The sequence below is a fragment of the Nicotiana tomentosiformis genome, chromosome 3, assembly GCF_000390325.3.
Source record: "Nicotiana tomentosiformis chromosome 3, ASM39032v3, whole genome shotgun sequence".
Classification (NCBI taxonomy): Eukaryota; Viridiplantae; Streptophyta; class Magnoliopsida; order Solanales; family Solanaceae; genus Nicotiana; species Nicotiana tomentosiformis.
The window spans coordinates 23,190,831-23,199,363 of record NC_090814.1 but is presented as its reverse complement, the minus strand read 5'-3'; positions in this window follow the sequence as shown (position 1 = coordinate 23,199,363).

Genomic DNA, 8,533 nt, shown 5'->3' with positions numbered 1-8,533 from the left:
CAATGAACCGGGGGCTCCACTTGCCCCTCTTCCCAAACCTCATAACACCCTTCATGGGTGATACCTTCAGCAAAACCTTCTCCCCAACCATAAAAGACACATCACGGACCTTCCTATCCGCGTAGCTCTTCTGCCTAGACTGCGCCGTGCGAAGCCGCTCCCGAATCAATTTCACCTTATCTAATGCATCCTGAACCAAGTCTGTACCTAAGAGCCTAGCCTCACCCGGCTCAAACCATCCAACCGGAGATCTACACCTCCTCCTATATAAAGCCTCGTACGGAGCCATCTGAATACTCAACTGATAACTATTGTTATATGTAAACTCCGCGAGTGGCAGAAACTGGTCCCATGAACCCCCAAAGTTAATGACACAAGCACGCAACATGTTCTCCAATATCTGAATAGTGCGCTCGGACTGCCTGCCCATCTGAGGGTGAAAAGTCATGCTCAACTCAACCTGAGTACCCAACTTTTGTTGCACGGCCCTCCAAAACTGCGATGTGAACTGAGTACCCCTATCTGAAATGATGGAAACTAGGACACCATGCAGGCGAACGATCTCTCTGATGTAAATCTCAGCTAACCACTCTGAAGAGTAAGTAGTACCAACTGGAATGAAGTACGCGGACTTGGTCAGCCGATCCACAATAACCCAAATAGCATCGAACTCCCTCGAAGTCCGTGGGAGCCCAACTACAAAGTCCATAGTGATCCGCTCTCACTTCCACTATGGGATCTCTAATCTCTAAAGCAAGCCACCCAGTCTCTGATGCTCATACTTAACCTGCTGACAGTTGAGACACCGAGCCATAAACTCAACTATATTTTTATTCATCCGCCTCCACCAATAGTGCTGCCTCAAATCCTGGTACATCTTTGCGGCACCCGGATGTATGGAATACCGCGAGCTGTGGGCCTCCTCAAGAATCAACTCTCGAAGCCCATCTACATTAGGCACACATATCTGGCCCTGCATTCTCAGCACGCCGTCATCACCAATAGTCACATCCCTAGCATCACCTCTCCGAACCATGTCCTGAAGAACGAGCAAGTGGGGGTTATCATACTGACGCTCCCTGATACGATCATAAAGAGAAGACTTGGAGACCACACAAGCCAATACCCGACTAGGCTCCGAAATATCCAATCTGACAAGCTGGCCCGCTAAGGCCTGAACATCCAATGCCAAAGGTCTCTCTGCTGCTGGAAGATATGCTAAACTCCCCAAACTCTCTACCCGGCGACTCAAAGCATCGGCCACTACATTAGCCTTCCCCGGATGGTACAAAAATAGTGATATCATAGTCCATAAGAAGCTCTAACCATCTTCGCTGATGCAAATTAAGATCCTTCTGCTTTAACAGATACTGCAGACTCCGGTGATCAGTATAGATCTCACAATGAACCCCATACAAATAATGACGCCAAATCTTCAAGGCATAAACAATGGTTGCTAACTCAAGATCATGGACATGATAGTTCTTCTCATGGGTCTTCAACTGGCGCGAGGCATAGGCGATCACCCTACCCTCCTGCATCAAAACACAACCAATGCCTATCCTCGAGGCATCACAATACACGGTGTAAGAACCTGAAGCTGATGGCAGAACTAACACTGGAGCTGTGGTCAAAGCAGTCTTGAGCTTCTGAAAGCTCTCCTCACACTCATCCGACCACCTTAATGGAGAACCCTTTTGGGTCAATTTGGTCAAGGACGATGCAATAGATGAAAATTCCTCCACAAAGCGACGGTAGTAACCCGCCAAACCAAGAAAACTCCTAATCTCTGTGGCTGAGGATAGTCTGGGCCAACTTTGTACCGCCTCTATCTTCTTCGGGTCCACCTGAATACCCTCACCGGACACCACGTGCCCCAAGAATGCTATTGAACTGAGACAAAACTCACATTTGGAGAACTTTGCATAAAGCTTCTCCTCCATCAATCTCTGTAATACAATCTTCAAATGCTGAGCATGCTCCTCCTGGCTACGAGAGTACACCAGGATGTCATCAATGAATACAACAATGAATGAGTCCAAATAGGGCTGGAATACACCGTTCATCATATGCATGAACGCTACTGGGGCATTGGTCAGCCCAAAAGACATCACCAAGAACTCATAATAGCCATATCGGGTCCTGAAAGCTGTCTTAAGAATATCTGAATCCTGAATCTTCAGCTGGTGATAACCAGACCTCAAATCTATCTTGGAGAACACCCTCGCTTCCTGAAGCTGGTCGAATAAATCATCAATACGAGGCAAAGGATACTTGTTCTTGACTGTGACTTTGTTCAACTGCCTCTAATCAATACACATTCTCATGGAACCATCCTTCTTCTTCACAAATAGAACCGGTACACCCCAAGGTGACACACTAGGCCGAATAAACCCCTTATCAAGGAGTTCCTAAAGCTGCTCTTTCAATTTCTTTAACTCCGCCGATTCCAAATGACACGGTGGAATAGAAATGGGCTGAGTGCCCGGCACCAAATCAATACCAAAGTCAATATCCCTGTCAGGCGGCATGCCCAGCAGGTATACAGGAAACACATCCAAAAAATCACGTACTGTCGGAACAAAAATCAATGACAGGATTCTCTGCACTAACATCCCTCACAAAAGCCAAATACGATAGACAACCCTTCTCAACCATGCGCTGAGCCTTAAAATATGAAATCACCCTACTTGGTACATAATCTACAGAACCGCTCCACTCAACCCTCGGAATTCCCGACATAGTCAACGTCACCGTCTTAGCGTGACAATCTAGAACAACATGACATGGAGATAACCAATCCATACCCAATATCACATCAAAGTCAACCATACTGAGCAAAAATAGATCCACTCGGGTCTCCAGACCCCCAATAGTCACCACACATGACTGATATAGCGGTCCACAATAATAGTATCATCCATAGGAGTAGATACATGTACAGATGAAACTAAGGACTCACGGGGCATATCCAGAAAATGGGCGAAATATAAGAAAATATATGAATACGTGGAACCGGGGTCAAATAATACTGAGGCATCTCAGTGACAAACTGAGACAATACCTGTAATCACAGCATCTGAAGCAATAGCATTTGGTCTGGCGGGGAGAGTATAGAAACAGGCCTGACCACCCCTTGATCTGCCTCTCCCTCTAGGGCAACCCCTAGCTGACTGACCTCCACCCCTAGCTGACTAGGCGGGTGGTGAGGTAACTGGTGTTGTAGTCGGAGGATGACTCCTCTGATGAGATAGACCTCCATGATGACGAGGACACTGCCTCCACATATGCCCAAGCTCCCCACACTCAAAATAACTCCCCGGTGTTAGCGGCGGAAACTGAAGGGAACCCCTAGCACCGGGATGACTGGTAGAAGAACCTAGCATGGAAGAGCCCTGAACAGGTGGAGCACGGGACGAACTTTGAACTGTTAGGGCACTAAGTGATGAGTGGCCCTGATGAGAAGAGTGAGAACCATGGCCAGATGATGCACCCCGATGAAATGGCCGAGCTGACTAAGCCTGTCTGAAATGACGAACTTTACCGTGCTGGAAATGACCCCCCAAAAGGAGCACTGCTGAATCCACCCTGACCACGAGGCCTCTTGGCCTCCCTCTCATCCTTCTCCTGACCGCGAAACATCTCAATCTGTCGAGCAATGTCGACAACCTCTTCAAAAGTAGCACCCGAAACCCTCTCTCTGGTCATGAGCAACTGTAGCTGATAAGTGAGACCATCAATAAACCTCATGATCCTTTCCCTGTCTGTGGGAACCAACCAGATCGTATGACGAGCCAACTCAGAGAATCACATCTCATACTGTGTCACAGACATATCACCCTGGCAAAGCCGCTCAAACTGTCTGCGCAGCTCCTCTCTGTGGGGTCGAGGCACGAACTTCTCCAAAAAGACCACGGAGAACTGCTGCCAAGTAAGGGGTGCTGCGCTAACAGTCCTACGCCTCTCGTAAGTCTCCCACCATCTGAGTGCATCCCCAGAAAACTGAAAGGTAGTGAATGAGACCCCACAAGTCTCCAGAATCCAGCAGTGTGGAGTATCCTCTCACACCTGTCCAAAAAGTCCTGAGCATCCTCTCTCTCTGTGCCACTGAAAGGTGGTGGCTGTAGTCTCCCAAACCTCTCCAACCTACGCTGATCATCCTCAGGCATAGCAGGAACCATATAATCCTGAGCAACAGCAACCGACTGGGCTGGTGGTGCCTCTGGTGTCTGAAGTCCCTGAATAACCTACTTGGGTGTGCGAGCGACGGGAGTCTGAGTGCCTCACATGGCTTGAGAAGTGGCTACGGCCGTCGAAATAGAGACCGCCTGAGCAAGGCCAGTACACGATGTTAGAATCTAAGCTAGGGCCTCCTGAAGGCCTGGAATCACAATAGGCACAGGTGGTGCCTGAGCTGGTGCATCAACAACTGGAACCTGGTCCCAATTTGGGACAACCGGTGATCTGCAGGTACTGCCCCAGCTGTTGTACGGGTTGTACCTCTTCCCCTACCACGCCCTCTACCGCGGCCTCGGCCTCTCGCAGCCCTGGCTGGTGGTACTGGTGGCTGGCCCTCCTGACCTATAGTACGAGTCCTCACCATCTGTGAGAGAATGAAACAACAGATGTTTAGTTACTAGAATCAACAGATTCGCACGACAAGAATTCAAGAATGTGGAGTTTCCTAAAGGTTCTGCAGCCTCTCGAAGATAAGTACAGACGTCTCCGTACCGATCCGCAAGACTCTACTAAACCCGCTCATGACTCGTGAGACCTATGTAACCTAGGCTCTGATACCAATATGTCACGACCCAAACTAACCCCTGTCGTGATGGCGCCTATCGTGGAACTAGGCAAGCCGACTCATTTCCAAAACAAACCGATATTTTCATTTCAAAGATAATTTCAATGTTATTTAACATAAAAATATCCGTAAAGGAGTTCCAATCAAAATAAAAGTGTGGAAGGAAATGCCCGACATCGGGGTGGCACTAGTCATGAGCATCTACTACAATCTGTCTAACAATATCAAGGTTAACTCAGCCTGAAAAATAGCTAAATACAACTAGAGGAAGATAAGGGGGAGAAGAGCAGGGGCTGCGATCGCCGAACAACTACCTTGCTATCTCCAAGAAAATCTGCAACTAGAACAATCAATAACCGCTACCGTGTCTAGCTACACCTGAATCTGCACACAAGGTGCAGGGAGTAACGTGAGCATGCCAACTCAGTAAGTAACAATAATAAATAAAGACTAAGCAGTAGTGACGAGCAATAAAGCATATAACGTTCATATAAGGAAATATCAGTAAAATACCACATGTTTTTAAAATCAGGATTTGAATCAAAATATCTCGTTTAAACCCAGTTCCAGTAAAAATTATTTAAAGATATTTTCCAATAGTTTTCAAACAGAGGAAAATGCAAAGGTGAGCAAAAATGATGAAATCATAAACAGCCCCTCGGGCAAAACTTCACAGTCACTCGTGCCACTCGGGCATACCTCACAATCACTCATGCCTCCCAGTCACTCAGCACTCGGCACTCGGCAATCGCACTCGCACTCAGTAGGTACCTGCGCTCACTGGGGGTGTGTACAGACTCCGGAGGGGCTCCTTCAGCTCAAGCGCTATAATCTGCACGAACAACTCACGTGCTGTAATAATAAAGTATGCTGCAGGCGGGCAGCCCCGATCCACACTCATCCTCACAAATCAGGCCCTCGGCCTCACTCAGTCATAAACCTCTCAAGCCACTCGGGCATTTCAGTAAAATAGGACATTCGGCCCAAAACATTTATGTGCATCAAAATAGAGTCATAAAACTGAGTTATGCGGTAAACAAGTATAAACATGACTGAGTATAGATTTTCAATTGAAAACAATGAGGATGGTAAGAAACAGCCCCTAAGGGTCCAAACAGCACTGGCACAAGGCCCAAACATGGCATTCAGCCCAAATTTACAGAAACTTTTTCTAAACATATAAGTATCATATAGTTTCAACAAAGTATGCAACTTTACAGTTGCTACGGGACGGACCAAGTCACAATCCCTAACAGTGCACGCCCACACGCCCGTCACCTAGCATGTGCGTCACTAAAAATAGTAGAATGATACAAAATTCGGGGTTTCATACCCTCAGGACTAGATTTACAATCGTTACTTACCTCAAACCGGTCAAATCTCTACCCCGCAATGATCTTGCCTTTGGACTCGGCCTCCAAATGCTCCGAATCTATTCACAATCAGTACAATACCATCAATACGCGCTAATGGAATGAATTCCATAAGAAAAGCTATAAAATTAGACCAAAACCCGAAATTGGCACAAACCCGGCCCCGGGACCACATCTCGAAATCCGACAAAATTTACAAAACTAGAAAGCTCATTCACTCACGAGTCTAACCATACCAAAATCATCAAAATTCGGCATCGTTTGGTCCTTCAAATCCTTAAATTACTTTTTAAAAATTCCAAGCCCTAACCCCTGATTTTCACTAATTACCATGATTAAATAACGGAAAATCATCATATATACAAGTATTAGGGCTTAAGTAACTTACCTCAATGAAATCCCATTGATTCCCTCTTCAAATCTCTCCCAAAAACTCCAAAAACTGAATAGAAATGGTGAAGAATGCACCAAAATCGCGAAGGGTTCTATTTATGGTTTCTGCCCAGGTTTTTCGCACCTTCGGCCATTTTCTCGCACCTGCGGTCCAAGGAGACGCACCTCTGCAACTCACTTAATCCCCCAGCTTCCGCACCTGCGGACTCGCATCTGCGGTCCCTGGTGCGCATCTACGAAACCAGCCCAAAATTCACATCTCCGCATCTGCGCTCAAAGCCTCGCACCTGTGGGCTCGCATATGCGGCCAATTATTCGCACCTGCGTTCCCAGCCTTGGCCCAGCATCGCCCGCACCTGCGCATTCCCCCTGTGCACCAGTGGCCTCGCACCTGCGACCCTTTCTTTCGTAGGTGCGGAAATAGCAGAAGCAGTAGCTCCAGCTGCAAATTCCAACTTTGACAAATCCATTAACCTTCCGAAATCATTCCGAGGCCCTCAGGACCTCAACCAAAGATACCAACAAGTTCTATATCAACATAAAAACTTAGTCGAACCTTCGAATCACTCAAAACAACATCCAAACACCAAATTACCCTCGGATTCAAGCCTAATAACTTCTAAATTTCCAAATTCGGCAACCGATGCCTAAACCAACCAAACCATGTCTGAATGACCTCAAATTTTGCACACACGTCACAAATGACACTACAAACCTACTCCAACTTTCGGAATTCCATTCCGACCCTGATATCAAATTTTTCACTGCCGACCGAAATCGCCAAATTTTTAATTTCGCCAATTCAAACATAATTCTACCACGGACCTCCAAATCACATTCCGGACGCACTCCTAAGTCCAAAATTACCTAAAGAAGCTAAAGAACCATCAGAATTCAAATTCGAGATTGTTTACACATAGGTCTATATCCGGTTAACTTTTCCAACTTAAGTTTCTACTTAAGAGACTAAGTATCTCAATTCACTCTGAAACCACTCCGGTTCCCGAACCAACTAACCCGATATAACATAATATAGCTGAATAACACAAAAAGAAGTAGAAATGGGAAAAACGGGGTTATAACTCTCGAAACTACCGGCCGGGTCATTACAATTACTTGTCAATTTGAGACTTTAAAAATGATGAAACTATTGGTAATGGATTTGTATTGTAGATATGAACACCTTTTTGTCTAATTAATGAAAATACATATTATCTCTAGTCGTGGATGAGTTTGGGTAGAAGAAAATCTAATAGGCTTGCTCGGTCGGGTTCACTCGGTTGAGCGCCGATCGCGCTCCTCGGTTTTGGGGCGTGATACCAATGCTCTCCAAAAGCTTCCAAGGTCAAAAGTCACTTCAAAAATGCCTTTTTGGTGTATTTATACTATATAGGAGAGGGCCCGAACGAAACTACCCTTTTCAAGTAGAAAACAGAAAAATACTCTAAGAAAATTGTACATGCGCCGCCCCACGCGGTGTGCTAGTGGAAAAGTTCAGAGAGCGATTTCTAACGGACCTCAACAGATTTACACTGCCACGCCGCCCCACGCAGCGCGACTGTGTATATTTTACAAAGTATTTTATTTTTGCCAAATTTTTGATATCCAAACTTGGCTCCCGACCCCCGAACGTGATCCCGACTTAATATTTTGGGCTTTACTCAGGCTTCAAAGCTCCAACTTGTTAAAATTAGCTCCAAATCATCTTAATAGCTCGAAATCATTTCATGCAAGGCATAAAATACGTAATAAGCGCAAATCACCATTAATTAATAACAACCACAGGTAGAATGCAGTGATTAGAGTACAAACTATGACTAAAACATGAGTTTCTAGTCTACCATAAAAAAATAGGAAGAAAGAATGAAAATTCATGCACACGTATGATCTTGAATAGTCTAATTAGGATTAAAAAAAAAGTTAACGATACAAATTCCGCATGTGAATGAAGTTCCTAAATATT